Source organism: Numida meleagris, chromosome 1, assembly GCF_002078875.1.
Source record: "Numida meleagris isolate 19003 breed g44 Domestic line chromosome 1, NumMel1.0, whole genome shotgun sequence".
Lineage (NCBI taxonomy): Eukaryota > Metazoa > Chordata > Aves > Galliformes > Numididae > Numida > Numida meleagris.
The window spans coordinates 52,991,374-53,012,891 of NC_034409.1; the positions used below are offsets into that span (position 1 = coordinate 52,991,374).

Below are 21,518 nucleotides of genomic sequence, written 5' to 3' on the forward strand. Positions count from 1 at the left end.
CCTTCATGCTGTTTACTAGCAAAGGAGACACTTGGTAAACTTCTCTCACACAGAAGGAGGTGTCACACATGGAAACCTCCCTTACCAGCACTTCCCAGGTTATCCTTCAGCTCTCCCCCATAGCCATCAGCTTTAGTTCAAATTCTTTTCTCCCACTCTGGGAACCCTTTGAACTTTCAAACAGGTGCTTTTCAACATCGTCCCACCTTATCAGTCACAAGAGAAAAAGCGAGGCCCCTTGCAACATGCTTAGGAACAGGAATTAGTGCCCTCTACCCCCCACCTCTACTCCTAGAGATAAAACATTATTTTCTTTCCTGAGCAATCTAGATGGATAATCATCCCACCAGCTGTCTATGCCTCCCAGTCAGGCGTCCATCATGGGGGGAGAAGGTTTCCAAGAGATTGCTGATAAATGCCAGTGATTCCACTCCTGAGGCCCTTCTGTCTTCTTTAATTTTTATTTTGGGAAGAATGTGCGGTTGGACACACTCCCGTTCCTTCCCTCTCCCTGTCCCCTGTGGTATTTTTTGTGTCCTTCTGGGATTGACCCTCACCTTTTAGATTGTTATGGTTGTGTCTCCCTCTCCTGCAGGTTCTCCTCCGTGCCTTCGTTATCAGGTCTCATTACTGTATCGGCAGGCCCTGCCTTATTTGTCCAATGAACTGACAATTCTTGAGCTGATATCCCATCATATGACCTCTTCATTGAGCGGAGACCAAAATTACTGTGTAACCAGGGGGGCAATAAACCACATCTGATAAGATGAAAGGCTTTCAGCTTCTTCCAGATTCCAAATACTGGAAAAGGGGTGGGGGTGGGTGGGGAAGTGGAAAAAGAACAATGAAAGAGGTGAAAAAAATGATGCAGTTATAACGAAGACTATTTAATTATCTGATTTTATTAATCAAGCTTCTCCGCAGGCGACAGTTTAGACAAGAGAGTGTCTTTTGCTCTGATGAAATGGAAGAGATAGAGAAGTGCTCCTCTTTGTTCCCAGTGCATCCCTCTGCCCAGTGCCTCATTGGGGACATCTGTGTGAAGGAGGATCTCACCCTTCTCATTGCCTGATGAGGAGGCAGCTGCTGCACGGATGCAAGAGGTCTCGTGGCCTTGCAGGAGAGACACCTTGCCTATAAATTCTATATGCCTAGAGAGGTGCTGCTCCGGCCAAGGGCAGCATCACCATCTTCTCTTGCTTTTGGGTTCTGTCAGTACCTATAGTTCTGGCTGGGTACACAATGAATGATTTCTTCCCATTTTGTGCTTAGTCAGAATGAGAGAGAGGGTACTTTGTGGGCTGAGAGGAAGTGAGCATGCTATTGAGGGAGAGAGGAAAAAAAAGATGCTGTGAATGTACACCTTGGATCAAAACAGCCTATTTAACAAAAGGCCTTGCCTTTTTGCTCATGATTCCTGATTTGAAAATCAGTAGGAGATTGAATACCACAAATGAACTCGAGGAGGAACTCAGTTCATCTTCCTACAAATCCCTTCTTTTCCCTAGTCAGCTTGCCTAGGACACTAAAACAGGGACTGGTCTTCTTGTAGTGGCTTAAAATCTTACTCACTTCTCAGATATCATGAGTCAAATGAAATGTCCTTGACCCAGCCCATGGTGTATTAGTTTAGCATATATGACAGTGTCTGGACTCTCTGCTATTTACTGCGCTATCTATTACCTGGATGATTTCAGGCACACAGTGACCACCTCGAGGGACTGGGAGCCTCTGGTTTTTTAATTTCCCTCTTCTGTCCACCTTTCCAAAGGCTGTACGTAGGTGCACAAGTGAAGCACAACCCATAGATTTGTCTGCTTCATCTGACAAATGAAGCCCAAGAAAGGACAGGCTTTCCTTTACTGTGAAAAGCTCCATCTTTGGTTTGTTATTAGAGCCTCTTGGTGTGCAAGCCTCATTTCTTGCTGCAGGGGGAGGAGGATTTCAGGAGAAAGTCTGATGGCTTCCTACACTCCTTATGAGAAGACTCATATCTTTGGAGGTCCCTGGCCTAGAGAATCTCGGGGCAAAAAATCCACTTCCTATCCCTTCTCTGTGCTCCAGCTCCATTTCTGCTCAGCTAAATACACACCATTTTGAAAAGAAGAGACATAGCCTTCCAGTAGTGATGTCTCCATGAGTGTTCACACCAGCTTCTAAAGAAATACAAGTGTCTCTGCCTTAAAAAATATTCCAAAGAAAAAAGTGCGGAGACAGGCACACTCCAAGTTTTCATGCCTTTATTCAGTGATCACACTGACAACACGTAACAAGTGAAACTGGAATGTCTCAGTATTCACAAAATATACACTGCCTGTCTCCACTGCCAACTCTCTCTGGATAGGCACCTGCTGAGACAACGCTGTAGTCCCATGTTTCAAAATCAAACTCTGCATGTTTATGTAACTACTCTGTCTTGGCTTGTGACTCTGAACCTCCCTGCTGCTCATGGGGGCAAGATGATTTTCTGCCTATGTTTGGGTTTAAATGAGATGCGCACACGCAAATTTATAACTTGAAAGCTTCCTTGTGAAGGCTTTATTTTTGTTCTGTCTTATTGTATTGTTCTTTTTATTAGACCTGAAGGCAGTGCCAACTGAGAAATATATTTTTGTTCTCCTACATAGAAAAACACAACAAGCTCTAAAGTAGGAAATAGAGTGAATAAATGACAGTTCTTGAAAGGGTATTAGAAAGCATCAGTGTAATGATGCATAAATCCCATGTTTTGCATACAAAAGTTTCTTCAGAAAAAATAAGTAGATTTGATGTCAAAATGTTTAAGTAATACTGAAAGACCTTAGGATTTTCAAATTTCTTTAAATAACGAAATGGAAAAAAGTAATATATGTGCTATTTCATTAACAAAAAAAATTAAATTCTTTCTTTGTAATAACTGCTATTTTGGATTTTCTTTTCTTTGTATTATATTAGAATAAAGAAAAGGGGGAAAGAATAGAAGCTTGAAATGCAAATGAACATTTTACAAATTAAAATATTCCTGTCGACCCCTTTGTCAAATGACTGAGTTGCTGAAATGTAACAAATTATTTATGTTCAAAACAAGGAATGTTTTACTTTTAAATTACTGAAGAATGAAGAAGTTATTTTTCTGCCAAATTCTAATATGATAGCTTTTGAAGGGAAGTTTTGGGATATTTTTACATTTCTGCTTGACCTGGAAATTTAGATGACTCTCATTTGTTACAATTATTGTGCTACCCGTCTAATTTAGTCTATAAACTACTGCCTGCAGGAAACACATCTTTCCCAGGAGCTGCTGGGCTCTGGAGGCAGCTCCTCACCCCTGCAGGCAGCTGTCTACAAGAAAATCATGCCATGATGATTTTCTCAACTCTTCCTGTCCATGTCAAGCAAATCTAGAAATCCACAAAGTGAGTGAGATTTTTAAAATACGGTGTGCTTTCAGAAAGTGAAGACTCCTAAATGTGCTGACTCAAAATCATTTTGGGATCCAACCCTGGGAGCTCTTTGTGCTATATTCCCTGTCTCAAAGAGGAAAACAAATTGCATTTACACTGTTGGTTTGGAAGTGTGCCCTTTCATAGAATCATAGAATGGCTTAGGTTAGAGAGAACCTTAAAGATCATTGAGTCCCAACCCCCTGCCATGAGCAGGGCTGCCGCCCACCAGCTGAGGCTGCCCAGCGCCCCATCCAACCTGGCCTTGAACCTCCAGGGATGGGGCTTCGCTGGGCAGCCTGTGCCAGCGCCTCACCACTCTGAGTAAAGAATTTCTGCCAGACATCTACCCTAAATCTCCCCTCTTTTAGTTTAAAGCCATTCCTCCTTGTCCTACCACTATCTGATCACATAAAAAGTTGCTCCCCTTCCTGCTTATAAGCTCCCTTCAAGTTCCTGCCTTGGTGGTCTCTTCTTTGCATAAAGACAATAATGGTGCAGTGTTCCACCTGGTGCCTCAAAGTGTCTCCTTCAGCTCTCACTTCCACATGTGATACAGAACCAGAGTGGTTCTGGTGTTTATGTTCAGCACAGAGGCCACTGCTCACAAGACCTCATCTATAAGGGCTTGTGCTCAGCCAGCTATACAGAGCAAGTATTGGCTTCCAGTAAGAGGCTCCGGTGCTAAGGGGCACCAGAAGTTTCTAGCTATGGCACAGATGCAGATTTCCCATGTCACCTTTGGAGCTTCATGTCCTTGTAGGCTGTCTTCCATGCTTTATGCCTTACTGGACTCTAACAGTCTCCCCAGTGGCAGCTGCTCCGATCTTCTCAAAGTTCAACAGCTGGCAACGATCTAGTAGAAAGCCCACACAGACTGCCTTCTGCAGTCCTTTTCACCTCAGATTTATTAGCTTTGTTGCCTCTGCAGATTTCTCAACAAGCCGATAAATTAGAAATATTAATAAAAGGGACACTGTAGGTTTAAACTGATAACATTTATTATGGTTTTTTTTTTAATGGCACAATTATTATCAATTGACATTTAAAATGGCATCATAATCCATCAAGGTGAAATGAACTCAGAAAGCCGTTTCTCCCAGGCCAAAAATAATAACAGCTGCAGCAGAAGGACTGCAAGACAGAGAGCACACAAACAGTTTGAGTCCAGGTCACTGATTACATACTTTGGAGGTGTCTGTTAAGCAGTTTCATCCTCTGTTTAACCCATTCTCATACTTCATGGTGCTGCCTCCCCCCTGCCAGTTCCCTCAGCTCCTTTATAGAGTCTTTTTCTGCCAAAAATATTTACCTAATCCATGACTGGGAGCCTGGCTCTTTGCTTTGAACGAGCAGGAGCTGTTACATGTGGGAAGGGCCGAAAAGATCAAAGGTTGGCCTTTTTGTAGCAATTCAGGCCTCTGAGCAGCAATTGCCATGGAGAACTGTCTGGCATGGCCATAAAACTGGCTTTGATCTGTTGTTTGAATGGTGGAAAGTTAAAAATAAAGAGAGAATTTGCTTAATTTAGCCCATCCTTGCAAACACTGGAAGAACAGCTCTCTCCCTACCTACTTAAGGAGGCTACAGAGACTGCTTGTTGAGAAATAAAAGCCATTCTTCAGAAAAGAAGAAAAAAGATGAAAATGCTGCAGGAATCAATAACAGAGTAAAACAGAAAGTTCATGACCTCTAACTCATTATTTCAAACCGGCTGTTGTTGCACAGTGAATAAATGTCGTTAGTGATGCATGAAAATGAACTTCCTGTGTCCTAGAATAGTTCATCATCCAGATGTGGAGAAGGCACTGTGTCTTTCCATGAATCACTAGCACTGTACTCGACTGCTGTTGTTTTGAAGCTGTATCTACAGTTAAGGAAGGAGGCCCTCACACATTTTCTAGTATGTAGATGCCCAGCAGAAGTTAATCTTCTGAACAGTGCCATGGTGAGTTGTCTTGTTTTACAAGAAGAGGGAGACTGGCACTTCCAAATGGGTAAAATGCCCAAAGGAGGTGTTCCTAACTTCCCTCTGGAGACACTTATCTTCATTATTATAGAATCATAGAACCAAAGAATCATTAAGTTTGGAAAAAAATCTCTAATATCACCTAGTCCAAGCACCAGCCCATCCCCACCATGCCCACTGACCATGTCCCTCAGTGCCACATCCACACTGTTCTGGAACACCTCCAGGGACGCTGACTGCACCACCTCCCTGGGCAGCCTGTGCCAGTGCAGCACTGCTCTTTCGGAGAAGAAATTCTTCCTCATATCAAACCTGAAACCTCCCATGGAGCAAATTTAGACCATTACCTCTCATCGTTATCAAGAGGAAAAACATTGACAACTAGTTTAGATTAATTATCAGAAAGTTAGGTGCCTAGAGTATAGAACCATCCTCCCCATCACCTTCAAATTTACCATACAATGTATTGATTACATGAGCTTCAAAGAGTGAGACTAACTTTATTGTCCTGTATTCTTAACCACATATGCCTTGTGTTATTATGTTTTGGCAGATGCTTTTCTCAATGTGCTAACATGAAAAATTACGCACAAAGTTAACCTAGCAGTAGGCAGATGTCAGTGAGGTTAAGCTGCCCATCAGTGTCATTGCTATATGGGAAACGTTTATGCTAAGCTGTTGGGGTGGAGCTGCCATCTACTGTCATCATCACTGAGAAGACTGGTCCAGAGTCATTCATATCCTGCATGCAGGTAAATGTAAAGTAGCTTTTCTATCCTGGGAGTATTTTGAGATCAAGTGATGCCCCTAAACCAAATTTGGATGAAAAGTTAAACTGTCAAGGACTCCAAAAAACTATCAGAAAGCAAATTTTATTTTTCTGTTCTTTAGTATTAGTGCAATAAAATCAGTTCATTTTGATCATTATGAAATGCTTTGTCTTGTTATTTATGTTTCAGTTATCATCTCCCTATAATTAATGCATTTTTTAATAAAGATGTAGTCTCAAACATGGTAAACTTTTTTTAAAACTACAAGAACAACATGTTTCAACAGTATGAAGAGTTTTCAAAATATTTTAAAAAAATGAACAGTGAATTCATCCTGGTGGTGCAGTGCTGTGTGTGCGCGTTGTAAATGCATGTGTTTGCTGTTGACCCAGTTTCTTGGTCACTTAGATGCGACTGAAAAATCAACTGTTTGCTAAACGCATTCAGGAAAAGTTACATTATGTATGCCTTACATAAAGCTGCTGTCTGTCCTGAATAACAGGCAGCACAGTTAACCACCCAGTCACGTTACACCAATTTTCAAAGCCCTTTCCTCTATCTCTTTAGCTGTTTCCATAATCCAGCAGTCCAGTCTGGGAGGCATCCTGGAAAGGAGTAATTACATATATACAGATAATTTATGTGGGAATAAAGAAATTCTGTATTGCCTGCATAATAGAGCTTTAATCTATCTGAGATGGTCACAGATAAACAAACTTGACAGTCTTACCTCTCTCCAAAATTGCTTTGATTTCTACAGGAAGAAAACATTTTGTGTCATAAAGTTCCAGACAGCTCTGACACCCTATAAGGACTTTAATTAGTCAACACCTTTCACACAATAGGCTTTGCAAATGATTTGGTGAAATAGTGCTTTCCTTACCAGTAATCAATTCAGTGTTAAGAGACAGAGCTGATATTACATGGTCACTGCTTGAACTGTTTCTTCCTCTCAAAGCCAAGGAGGAGAGGGCAGTGTGCCCTGTGGGACAGCATATCTGGGCTGCAACAAACCAGGTGGGGAAATGAAAAAGCATCTTTCTTACACTCTTGTCCTCCATTCTAAGTCTAGTCATCCCTGTGGTGAACAGATGCTACTGGGTGAGCAATGATACTTTTATCCACCTGATTTCTATGCAAAGATTCTCCTGCACTTACTTGACATAGTAAATCCTGTGATTTACAAGCCAAGAACAACCTTGAAATTTTGCATAGAAGGGCTTCTGCAGCTTTGCAAGTTTTTCTCAACTTGCACAGAACAACAGCAACAACAAAAACAAACAAACAAACAAAAACACACAGAAAAAAACACAGATTCATTCTATAAATCTGAGAGTTGTCCTGGCTTCTTTAAACACCACACTTCTAGTTATACAATTTTGAAGATACTAATAATGGGAAAAAATGACAATAATTCATGATGATTCCTGTAGAATACCTCAAGACCAACTTTTTCTAACAAAGTATAGGGAGTGAAGTGATTGTGATCCATTCTCTTCAGGGCCAAACAACCTCTTGCCTGATGGTACCTTAAGTGTAATTTCAGGATGGGCAAGGAGGATGGTTTGTATTGTCAAATTTCTCTGTAGGTCCTGAACAGAAATTGGAAGATAACATGAAGATTTGTCCTCAGAGCCGTACAAATGGGGTCCCAAAAGAAGAATAAACTGTATTGACAGAGGAATGAGAATAGTAGACAAAAAGGACGTGGAGAAGATACTGGGCAGGAGGAAGATAGATTGGTGGAGTATACTGGGAGATATTATCCTTGCAGCCTGTTCTGTCAACGCATCATCTTTGTCATTTTTAAAATTCAGGTCAAACTCCATGAAGAGGGAGCAAAAGAGATTGTACTGTAGTGATTCATTAGTCCTGCTTGCAAAACATGGAGAAAATGTCACTTCTAAATTTAGACAATACATCAAAATTTCAGCCTCTGCCAGGGATAGTTGTGTGAGACTGACCAGATGGCAGGACGGCAGAGCAAGCAGACCATCCAGTGAGCCCTGCAAAATCTTGGGAAAGCACAAGATACCTGAAAACATACCTGAGAGGGAAAAACATCACCAGCAGACACACCAACGGAGATGTCCATTCACTTAGTGAGAAGATATGACTCACTCTTGCCTGGCAGTGCTCTTTCATCTTTGAGCCAGCCCTCTCTCAGGCTCCTCCCCTTCACTTAGGTAGCATCGCAACTTTTCCCTCTCCTTTCCCTGGGGATTCTGAGAAAATGATGAAGTGTACAATATTCCTAGGCTTTCAGCATTTTGCTTTGTTTAATGGGCTCCAGTGGGAGCTCCTATTAATCCACTCTGGAAAGAAGAGAGTTTTTGTTGTTGTTGTTGCTATTGTTTGCCCCCTTCTGCCTGAGGCAGGTCATGAATTATGTGCCTGATGTTCCTCCTCAGCTCCTGGACTTCCCTCTGTTGTCCCACGGGGGCCCATTAAGAGCTTCCTTGCTGCATCCCTCCAGAGAAAGACCAAGTGCTGAAGTGGCAGATACAGGGGAAGAGAGAAGCTCTTGTGGCTCAGAGAATTACAGGATCTTTGGAAGGGAGCGATAAGCCATAGTTAAGATTTGGATAAAACCAGGACATCTCCATAGCTACAAGGGTTTGTGTGGTTCTGATGGGGGACTGAGTTGCATACCAAAATAAATTGTCCCATTATGGGGCAAAAAGTGTGGTTTGGGTATTTTTCCTTCTCAAATTGTCCTCTGAATCATGATATTTCCACTCATTTGGTTGCACAAGAACTCAAACTTCATGGAAATGGACACTGTTGACCTGGAGTTGTTTGCAGGTCCTTTGGTAGGTCTGGCTCCAAAACTACACACACCTAACCCGATGTATAGCTCCAACTGCCAAAGCTGTCTAAAACTTTGGGGCAGAAAAGCTCTAGCCCAGTATTCCTAGGTAACACCTAACATAGCTGTTTTCATGCATTTCTAATTTTCCACTAGGAGACAACCCATTTCTTTTCATAACCACAGAATTTTTAAATGTATTTATGTATTTTCTGATGTGACTTTTTCATATGCTATGAAAACTGTTTGGGGTATATAGATGGTGTATTTGTGTTGGTCTTGAGTGTTTTTTTTTTTTCCCCTCTTCTTTCTTTCTGTCTGTAGTCAGAAAGCAACCATTCTGTAATTGCGTGCCAGCCTGGCCTCTCTTCAAGTGCACTGACTGCTTTTTATCCATAAAATCACACACCGGAAAGTCCCTCTCAAGAACATTATTAGCTGAGGCTGCAGAGTCAAGTACTGGAAAGTTAAAGTAATGCCAGACTTAAGATTGCTTCTGCTCGTACATTAAGCGACAGATGCATTAGGACATAATAAAAGCTTTTGGAGGTGGTCAGACTCTTGCAGAAGGTGGGAGGACCTGTCTCACAACTAGCACTGATCAATTACAAATTACTTAGCTGCATGAACTGTCCCTCACCTGTGGTACCCAAACCCCCTTCTCTCTGTGGATTTGCCCATGTCCTCTGCAGCTTCCAGGATGTACTAAAACCACGTCTGTGGCACACACCACAGCACTCTGCAGCAGACAAGGGGAAGAGGAAAAGGAGGAAGAAGCAGGTGGGATTTATTTCCCTGCTTCCAACAATCCCTGAGACGGTTGATAGGGTGTTCTTTCAGCCCAGAAGGCAGCAGAGGGGTTTTGAGCCCAACACTCCTGTTTGAGAACTTCGAGGTAGATCACGGCTGCCTGTGGTTTGATTTGTTCATGGCTTATTCAGTCTCCTTTGGTGATGGAATGTCAGTCAGTGCAGGCAAGGCATTGAAAAAGGGCTGTAAATGTAGCGCTATTTTCTGGCCCACCATGAAGAGGAAAGATAAATTTTACCATCCCATTTCAACAGAGTGCAGAGCAGCTGAACTATGCATGGACACAGTAAGGCAATACAAAACCCCCTTGACTACCCAAAGGGAAATCTGGCTGAGGATGGGTAACAACATTTATGAGAATGGCATCTAAAAAAAAAAAAAAAGAAAAGAAAAGAAAACCTTTTTCCATCTTGTGTATTTATTTAGGAAAAATAAAAGTACCTGTAATTTCCCCTTAGCTTTGGTTACATTCTTTCCCTCTTCTGGACGCTGACAGCAGACTCAAGCAGATGTTGCTCTATCCGTGACACACAGGTTGCCATTTCCAGCTTTCCCTCATGGCCAGGAGGGCTAAAAGCATTTCTCAGTAATGAAAAGAGAGATGTTGTCATCAAAGCAGAGCTGGAGCCCCAGGCACATGCCTATGCATTAATCTATCCTGGGCATCACATAGATTTGTTTGTCTTGCCTCTGCAAAGGCAGGTACAGCCTTGGATGTGCTTTATCCATGGGACCTTGCCTGCAGACACCAAATACTGATTGCCATCCCTGTGTTGTTGACATGACTGGATAAATATACAAGACAACCACTGTCAGCTTTTCTTTTCTTTTTTTTTTTACAAGTACTTTTCTAAATTTGGTTTACACGCTAGTACAGCAGTGGTGGAGGTGAGGATGAGATTCATTTCAGAGTTACCCATCAATTCCCATTTTTATTAATAAATTTCTTTTACTCCGTTGAGGAACTGTGATGAACATGGAGAGCAAACTCATATTACTTTACATCTCCAAATCTGTCACTTTTCAGTCAGTGCTGGTCAATACATGTAAGCTCTCACCTAGCAATAGTGGCACAGCAAATGCATCTAGCTTTTAATAGAGATATCACATAAAATAAAAAATCCACCACAAGCACAACAAGTTAAATGGCAAAATATTCACCTAGCTCCACCTTAATACATCAAGGCTACCCAGCAGTAAAAAGGTTGCATGGACACACAAAAACATAGGGTCGTACATTGCCAAGAATCGTTATCTCTTGGTAATACAAAGTAATAGCGATACAGATGGCATAACACAATTCACAAAAAATGATAAGACAGCTGGCACTGAATGCGTTTGAAATTGGGCAGAGAGCATACTGAAAGGGTGTAACAGAGAAGAGACCATGTCAGTGCAGACAAGCCTAACCAGCAGAGTCAAATTGCCACATGGGACTGTGCAGTGCCATGCAGATGACCTGTCTGGGTGTGCAAATAGCATAGCTGTTCATGTGGAGCATCCACAGGTGACTCTGCACAGTTAATAGCCAGCCTGAATAATGGGCATACAGAGAATGAAGGAGAGCTGCAGTATAATCTCTTCATTTCCTGCTTCACTCTCAGAAAAGGCACTCTCAGACTTCCACAAAAATCCTTCCATTAAGAAATTTTCACCATGTGTCATTGAGCTATTCATGTCCAGAACACTTCAGTTCAAAGGAATGCAAAAGTCTTCAGTTTGTGGACTTGCAAGTTCTACTTTTTTTTTTTTTAAATAATAAAAATGAATGAAAGACGAATGCAGCTTGTGTACCTCTTCTACTTCATCTAGAGTGGGGCGAAAGACAGGCAAGTAATGCCTTAAAAATCACATCCAAGCTGGTAGCTTAACCTGACTTGTGCCTGCTTGGTTCACAGTTGCTTCTTAGTGCTACTGGCCAGCATTTCCTCCCTCTTTGGTCTCCATATCGAATTGTTGACAGATCTTTCTTGTGACCTTTTGAAAGACTGAATACATATTAAGTGTTTTTAAAAGTGAGAAAGAGACAGTGAGAGAGTCTATATGGGCTTGCGTCTGTGATGAGGAAGCTGGGATGAATTCAGCTTAAGAGTATTTTTGCTTACTGAGAAAAAAAAAAAAGAGAGGGAGGGACAGAGAATGTCAACAAGCATGTACTAAGTCACCTTTTTCATGACAAAACACAGTCTTTAAATTATCTGTCTATTTTTATTGTCCATGCAGCCAAGACTCCTGCCTGGGGATGCTGCCTTACTTACTTGACCAGTACTTACAGCTCAAGTACTGGACTTCAAGTGTACTGGAGACCTTTACATGTGGAAGAAATTGGGCTAATGCACTTACTGGCATTGCTTGTGTTGGCTTATTTTACAGCTGAGAAAATCACTGGTGTTTGGCTCACACTGACATAGTGGGAACATTTGAGAGCACACATTCAAAAGGAGCTGAACCATTTGCAATTTGTGCAATGTACATGATTCTTGTGTTGACTGGCCTGAAATATTAATCAGGTAAATTTTTGCTTTTTGGATTACAATAGCAGCTTTTACAAATCTTTCAGATTGAAGATGATTTATTGCCTCATTTAGCACCTGAAGTTTCACTCGCGCTAAACAGTGCATGCATTTAGTCAGAGAAAAGGAGAATGGCTCAGTATCTGCCCAGCCCCTCCTTCACATCCTGGCTGCATCCAACCTTGCAGTAGGTCTTCTCCACACAGGGTCCAAACATGTAACCTTCAGACCAATAGCCTGCAATTGCAAATAGAGAATGGAAGCTGTGGATTGGGAAATGTGCTCCAAATGCATGTAATGCAATTTTCTACTAATGTGGGTACTACAAGTAAGTATTATTCACTGGACTTACAGTCTGTGTTTGTTTAAGTCTCCTAAATGTACCATACATGTGGACTCCTCAAAGCACTAGACTGAGATTACAGAGCATCTCTCCTTTAGCACTTAAGAGCTACCTTGTGCTAGGTGTTGTAGAACAAGCAGACATGTCTGAGAATAAGATGAGAGATGTCCATATGAAAATAAAAATGTTAGGGATTTTTTTCTTTTGTCTTCATGCTTCTTCTGTTGGGCTGCAGTGAGATGAGCTAAAGCATGGCTGTAGTTTGACCATTTGTATCTGAACTTCCTTCTAGTTTCATCAGGGCATGTCAGCACCATGCAGTGCAGAGATGTACTAGCTAGCTTCAAACATGCTGGTTCATTCATGTGGGATTTTGCTGAACTTTGCTGTGCTGAGATTCTGCTTTTAAGACCCATGAAAATATCTGGGTTAGCACAGTATCCTAAGCAGGCTACTTAGTCCTGCTCCAAGGAGTGTACCTAGTGAGCAAGTTATCTTTTACAGCATTGGCTCTTGTATGAATAGACAATACTGTCCAGAATGAGGGAGGTGAACCCACAGTTCTTCATGCCCTTCCACAGAGCAAGTAAAGTATAAATGAGAAAGCTACTTCTTTCTGACATTTCTCAGTCTGCACTGTACACCACAGCTACCCTGGCAGCAGTTAGCAACGTGCTAATAAAAGCACTGAGGGCTGAGTTACAGCAGAGGAGTTCCCAGACGAATGGAACTATTGGGACAGGGTCCTGGACTACCTGTTCATAAGATATTCTTAGACACTCTTTTTCAAGAGCTCTAGTTTCATTTTCTCTCCTATCTCCATTTGGGAAGAGCAAACAGGTTTTCTTTTTCTTTCTTTCTTTTTCTTTTTTTTTTGGTGTGTGTGTGTGTGTGTGTGTGTGTGTGTGTGTTTGTTTGCTTGTTTTCTTTCCTGTAGATGTGTTCATCTCCTGCTGTTGCTGGACCCCACATTAATTCTAAAAGTATTGCAACGGTGCCACAGTTTGGTTCGGGAATAGAGCAGTGAGTGCAGCACGAGTTTCTGCCACTGCTAGCAGGAGTTCGAATGGGGAACTGTATCACTGACAAACTCCCCTCCAAAAGCTTCAAACTTTAAGCTCTGGGAGTGATTCCTGCCCTGCCCTTGCAATATGAGAGCTTCATATTGCAGCCATTTCTCAGCCCCCCGGCCTGGCAGCATCCCTGTCTCTCCCCCTTTTAACAGAGTGGTCTGTTTCTTGATCCCACCATGAATAAGCAACGCGGAGACGCAGACCACGTCGATCCGCCTGCAGCTCCTGACTGCCGGATGGCTATGCCCACCAGCAGCCGCTAGAGGGAGCTGTGCACACGGCCGGGCCGCGGATCCGCCAATGGGCTGAGTCGCCCCGTGCCGCGCCGGCACAGGGTACCGGAACCTGGGGCGCGAGGGGGGCTCCGGTGGCGGCATGGGCGAGAGGAACTTGTCTGGAGAGGCTGGAGTAGAGACAAAGAATTTCTGCCTCTACACGCATCCCTTGCTCCCCCTAGGATCTGGATCCTCCCTAGGATCTGGAAGCACGGCTTTTGGGATGGACAATGAGGGTTTTAAGACAGGAATAAGATGTGGATGAGCATGGGTCTCTATAAGCAGCACGAGAAATCTATATGGCCTGGGTACTCCAGAGATATGGGGCAGTAAGGGCACTGTCAGGATGTCCCAGTGCTTTAGCAGACTAGGAGTTAGAGGCAATTTCACAGCAAATAGGGGTTGTTGGTGCACAGCTCAGCCTAAATACTCACTTTGGAAAAGAGGTGAATAGTGAGTTGGCATAGCCAGCTGCTGACACAACATTATTTACAGCAGTCAAAACTAAAACTGTTTGTGAAGGCTTGCAGAAGGAGCTTGAAATACTGAGTGATTGGGTAATAAAATGGCAGATGAAATTCTCTGTCAATAAATGCAGACTAATGCATATGGAGGAGAACAACCTTAACTATATGTGCACAGTGATGAACTCCAAATGAGCTATTACCATTCAGAAGACAGATTTTAGAATCATTACATATAATTCTTCCTAAACATCAGCTCAAAGATAGAAATGGTCAAAAAGACAGATGGAATATCAGAAATTATTAGGAAATAAATAGAGAACATGGTAAAAAAAGAATTCTTTTTGTTACCATGCTGTGTTCACATCTTGAATGTTATGTGCTGTTCAGGTCTGCTGTCAAAAAAAAACCAACACACGCACGCACACACACACACACAAAAAAAAAAAACATCAAAAAACCCTTGTGGTGGATGTGGATAATATAGAACTAGAAACTTAGTAAAGAGAGTAACAAGGCTGACAGCAAGGAGGGAACATTTTATTAGACAGCGCATTCAGTAGAGGCACTGTCAGTATTCAAGAGACAACAGAAATTTGGAACTCATTGCCACTGGAAGTTATGAAAGACCCAAATGTAATAAACTTAAAGCAACAACAACAATCAAATAAAGCTGCAGACACTTGGCCAAACAATGCCTAAATATTTAGAGTGATGAAGTTACAGCTCAAGTTCAGGAAATAGTGTAGTTTCTAGATGCTGGAAATGTATAGGAGAGTCAGGGTAAATACTGTTCCAGCTCTAATTCTAGCACTCTGTTATTTATCTGTTGGACTGCAAAGACCTTTGCTTTGAACCTGCAAGGACATATTATATCATTATGCTAAAGATACGGAAATGTTTTGATCCTAAAGAAAATCAATGGCAGAATTCATTGATCTAAGGAATAGGGAAATCAGTTCTACTGCTAGCTGGGTCATGTCTCACTGTGTGAGGTGTTACATTGACTGAAACAAGGCTGCTGGCGCAGCATGAGCAGCTTATAACAGGTAGCTCTGAGCTACCCAGAAAGTAGTAGGGACTAGGAGTGGGATTTGTTTCAGCTACACTTAGCTGGTGTTATGAGCTAGGTTCTTACTCTTAGGCAGCTGAGGTTCTTCTTCCTGACACAGTGTTTCTACAGTACCAGGTTTACCAGAGGAAATGAGGACAAAATGCATATTGTGTTCCCAGAGAGAGAAGAAATGAAGGCATTAAGAGCGTAAACCACCTTTCCTGCTTTTCAAAACATGAAAGGCAGTAGGGTATGGACATCTTGGAGTAAATATATGAAATAAGAACTTAATTTCCCCAATGAAAATAAATCTGATGCTTTGCCCTTGGGATGTAATAGAGTACCCATGATTTTCAGATGTCTCAGAGAAAGGACAAATGAATGAAAGCCATGAATGTTATTTGCACTAGAAACATAAATATTTTAGTTCCCTACAGGGCTATAGAATAAGGATCCTCCTTTAGGGCAATAGTGAACTACTGCAGAGTTGCAACTGCTTTTACTAATCAGGATTTCATCCCCGGAAAGAACTTCTATTAGTGAAGAAGCATCGCTCAGAACTGGATCCTAACTACTAGATTAATAGTGGGCAAAAAAGACAATATAAACGAAAAGATACTTGGCAGGAAGAAGAGTGCTAACTGGGGAATGTTAATCAGAAATTTGTTCCAAGGATATGGAATATGTCTTTTCCTTTTTGCCTTTTTTTTTTTTAATTGTTTGTGCAATGGCTGATCTCCAGTTCTTCTGCTTTCAGTGAGTTTTTTTGTTTGCTTGTTTTCAAGAGACTTGAGCAGTAATAAAAGCCTACCATATTTTTTCATTTTTTTTTTTAAACGGAAGATGGAATTTTAAAATCCTAAGAAATACACAATTTAGAAACAGTTCTCCCATTCTCTCCAGATCTCAAGCTTTTTTTTTTTTTGTTATTTTTTGGAGCACAGTCACTAAAGTTTTACTGAGGGACACAAATATTACACTTATATATGTATTGATAAGCAGAAAGAAGACTAAAGGACTAATCTTTTCAAATGTAGGTATGCAATGCCTGTCAGTCACCTGGTTTCTTTGGTATACACAATTGTATTAATTACCATGTATTGCAGTGGTGCTTAGCAGCTGCCACTAAAATTGAAGATCTCTGGTGCTGGATCTGTACAAACTCAAAGGAAGTGTCCTAGCTTTTAAGCCATCAAAGCTTAACTAGACAAGAGAAGCCATAGGAGTAAATAAGAGATTCCTTGATTTAATTCCCTTGACTAGCATTGTAATTTGTAAAGGAACATCCACCCAAAGCAGTGCTTGATTAGAGATTCCTGACCAAGCTAGTGCCTTGTAATGGCCCAGAGTAGTAACATGCAGAGACTCAAGCTTCATATGCAGGAAATCCTCACAGATGGGGTACTGCACCTGTGCTGAGTCCCTCCTCTGACTCAGGCCAGTACAGGAGAGCCGGCTTGCTGGTGTGGCTTCCATCTCCACAGGAAGTCTATGAAGTATTGGTAGAAGCACCATCACTCATCTTGCCTGGAATAAAAAACATGCACTTGAACCTGCCTACATGTCCCAAATGAAGAACTCCCATTACAGCACATCCTAGCCACAAGTATGGTAACATCTAATTCCATACTGTGTACTATGGAACATCAGCTTTGGGAAGAAATCTCATATTTTTGCAGTGTACGTTGGTTTTGGCTATATATACTATTTCAATATGGTTTCTGGATGTCACCTTTTATTTGTTCAAAAATTGCTATTAGAATTCAGTGTCATTTCAAATGATAGTAATGCATGCATTAAAAATGCATAGGTATATTAGATATTTAACATTCAGTTGTAGTTCTGGCACAGTCTGAGGGCATGAACTATAGCCAGGAATATATGGATTCTTAAAACTGTTTCCTGTGCTAAATCTCAGCATCAGCCTGTCCATAAGTAATGAGGAGAAGGATGGTGTAAAATAATGGCATTGTTCAAACAGTGTCACCTCTCCCTCCCCCACATTTTTTAAAGAAGTATATTGCAAACATTCATAACACACCTGGCCATCTTTCTCATGTCTTTCTTTCTTCCTTATCCTGATGGAATCACTGCTCTATATTACTCCTTAGATTCAAGAGATTATAGCAATCTTCTCTGTTTTTTCATTAGTTGAACTGATTCTGCGCAAAAGCTGCTTAAGATTCATGAGTGATTTTGCCTCTGCAAAGAATAGGAATGCAGCTGAGGTGAAAAAAAAAAAAGAGAGATTTTCAGTATTGTAGTCTGACGGTGGGATACTGATGAGAAGCATACACACAATTATCTTACGATGCAATGTAACAATTCCCCACTTCAAGACTGTCCTTACAAACTGAGGTGTGCCCAGCTCACTGCATCCAAGCCATTTTCATCCTCCCTCCTGAGCAGAGGGTTGTTGCTTAGCCATATTTATGCTTTACTGGGTCTCTGCAGAGTCATAAGCTTCCAACAATTATCACATTTTTTTTCTCCATGCTGAGACTGTTTAGGTTTGTGATTTCTGCAGCCAGGCCACATTGCTTCAGGCCAAAGTTTCTCACTTCTCACAGCAGAAGACTTGGAGGTAGGGCAAAATTTCCTGTTCTGTTGGTTGTTGGTCCTTAGAGGCTGGAGGCAGATGAATCCTCTCTCTGCTCACAGGTCAGCTACACAGGCAATCTTGCCCATGTATGGGGCATGTTATATAAGTGCCTCTCCAACTCTCCAATCCCTAGCAAAGGGTGGACTTGGGCTTGGATAATTCCTAGGCCTCACATCTGCCTGTGGTTTCCACTTCACACTTTTTAACCAAAGTAAGCTTACTATCATAAATATCTCATGAGAAGAAGTGCAGAACAAGTATCAAGAACCCCGCTCCAGTGAACTTATCGTGGTTACAGGTGCCAGTACCAGCAGCCCAATGTGGTGTAGTTCAGTACAACACTTGGGCTTCCTGATCCTCCAGACAGTGGAGGAGACTAATATGAATAGTTTGCATGTCCTGGCTTTGTTCAGGAGACCACTACTCCCAGTGTTGCATGACATCAGCTTTCTCATGCAGGGATATGTTTATCAAAAATGTTTGCAAATAAATAACACAGATTTCACCACCCTTTGGGCTTTCCCGTCCTATGACTTTCTGCAAGGCACTTGGAGAAGGATTGTAGACTGAACAGATAGTCTGAAGAATTACCTTCAGGCTTGCATTTAGGCACATTCATTACTTTCATTACCTCATTACTTTCTTGGATCAGGGCCTTAGCACCCTGCAGTCACCAAGTGAACAGCCCTATTGTGAAGCCAATGCCAACTATGAGGGGCTAAGCAACAGAACTGGCACATTGTATTGATGCTATCTTCTTCATTAAGAAAGATGATTCAAATATCATTATTTCTTGAAAAGCATCCAGCCTGTGAAAAGATTCAGACACTGTTGATCAAGTTACCATGGATTTCTTTTGAGACATTCAAGCTATTAAGAGCAAGAATGTTTTGTCTGAAATACTATACAGAAACCTACTGATAGAAATAATCACTTGCTAGCTGTTACCTTTCATCTTTTCTACATGAGTAGAAGTTTACCATGTTCCTAATTAGAGTGAATTAGTTGAATTTGTCCTGGCAAATCAGGCAATTCAGAGTGTGAATATTTTTTTTTGGAAAGGGAAGTGCAAAAGAGCCTTCAAACAGTGAGTCCAGAAGAAAAGACTGTGATATGGGCAGACATGAATCATAAAGAAGGGTTGCTGTAGGTGTCCTTCATAGCTCTGTTGAATGCTTTTTCTTCTTTTACAAAGGAAATTAGTAACATTGTACACAGGCAATAGCACATCTTCATTTGAGATCATAATTTATTGGAGTTTTTAAAAGAACCATTCATGAGTTCATATAATGAGGATAGAAGCCTTTGAGGCACCCTGGAACATGCAGGATCTATCAGCCACAAAAAGGTCATTTCTACTGTCTAATCTCACTCTAGAAGGTTTCCCAGATGACCCCTATGACATAACTGTAACTCTAGAAGTAATTATTTTCTCTATGTGTTGCTGACAAAACTAAAAGAGGGACTGATCTCAAAAATGTTTTTGGGCTTTGTTTCTCATTTATGAAAATCTTTTTACAAATTATGGTAGTGTAAAATTGATCAAAATGTGACCACAATTTAAGGAAGTGGGGAAAGAGGAGCAGTGGTCTCTGACCTGTGGCTAAGAATTTACACAGCACTGGTAAATGCTGTAAGCAGACCTGCAGACACATCAACTCTCCTCCTTATTGGCCTATCCCTGATGTAACAGCAAGGAAAAATGTACAAAAATTATTTACTTTCACCTTAAGGCCCCACTCTATTTTAAGGATAATGGAAATAAGAATCGACATCTTCACACATAAAAGAGCTACTTGTTACTGTAAAACTTTGCACTATCTTCCTCGGGGTTAGAGGAGTAACTGTGCCTGGTAGCACATTGCAGAGTCTCTCTCTGAAGCTGTTTGAGGTTTCAAAATTGTGTCAGTCTTTCCCCAGGTTAACACAAATATCTCCTCTCTAATTTATGATCCAGAGGATGCTGAAATACTGAAACTGAGAGAAGCCCAGGTTTCACTCACCTCTCTGAATGTCACTTCTTCTGGGGCAGAACACAGTCACTTTTTAACAGTCTGTAACACAGCTGTTTAATTGGCTGGGGCAGGACAGGAGGTGGCAGAAAATGTAAGAATAACTTCTTGGTGGGTGCTCCCTCCCACTCTTTGTGCTGGGGAAGAATCTGTAAGTCTGTTGCAATTCCTTGGGAATCAAACAACTGCAGAGGACAAGCTGGGGTGGAGAAAGAGATATCACATTTCTGCACGTCACCAAGGAGACTTGAGAATGATTTTTTAAGCTTTATGTTCCCACTAGGGCATGGGAGGAGGACTGCGACCTGCCCTCACTGAGAGCAAGGTGACTCAGCTAATAATTTCTTCATTCAGCTTCTCAGGGACTGCACTCCTGCATACAGCCCTGCTCTCCAGCTTGGTCTGCTGATTTGGATGGGTTCCCAACCTCACTGTAGCAGAGCTATGAGAAAGTTGCTGGTATGCTTCATGCATTGCTGGGCCTAGCTACCAAAAGACAAGGATGAGGAGATTGGGTTGTCTCTCACAAAGGGGGTACTACTTATATATGTCATTATTTTGACACATTATTAATAGCAAACAGTGTGTGGCAGTAGCATCTTTAACCAGCTGGGGCTGGGGAGGGGAGAAAGGGAAAAAACAGCCTGCGTCGTATCCTAAGTGAGAAGACCTACAAGATTTGCTGTTCAATCACGAGCTGAAAGAAAGCATGTGGCACAGGTGCAAGGCTGGATGTTAGGAAGAATTTCTCCTCTGAAAGACTGGTGCTGCTCTGGCACAGACTGCCCAGGGAGATGGTGGAACTAGTTTTATGGTTTTGTTGCTCTCCTTTTTTATGTTTTAATAAAAAGAAAATAAAATTAAAATATTATACTTATATGTATTAACTGCATTATACATTTTATGAAGCCAGCTCCGAAAGTAATGTCTCCTGTTTTATGATGTTGGCCCGTGACATCAGAGGCGGATGTTGGCGGGATGGGCAGTAGAGGTTGAACCTTCCACGAATATTCTGTTGCAAGTTGTTGCCATGTGACATACGGCAGCAGGGAGGCAGTCTGACAGAATGGCATCTGACATGGAAGTGCATATGAAGCAAAGGTGTGTCACTGAATTCCTCCATGTGGAAAAAAATGGCACCCATTGGCATTCATCGATGCTTGCTGACCGTTTATGGAGACCAAACAGTGGATGTGAGCACAGTGATGTTGTGGGTGGTGCATTTAAGTGGTTCATCTCTGCTGGTGCAAGCTTTTATGGGTTGGGCATGCAGGCTCTTGTACAATGCTGATGAAAATTAAGAGCTGATGGTGGTGACTATGTTGAAAAATTATGTTTTACGAATGAGAATTTGCTCTATCAAACAGTGCTACTGTGCTCGTTGTGACTATTGTAGTTTAAA

General features: G+C 41.7%; 1 long non-coding RNA gene across 1 annotated transcript; it reads right to left on the bottom strand.

Annotated features, from left to right (window-relative positions):
* Nucleotides 14,984-20,306, bottom strand: LOC110392480. The gene is made up of 3 exons (XR_002434418.1): nucleotides 20,108-20,306; nucleotides 17,544-17,725; nucleotides 14,984-17,029 (listed from the first exon to the last, which is right to left on the bottom strand). It is a non-coding gene; the product is annotated as an uncharacterized LOC110392480 (long non-coding RNA).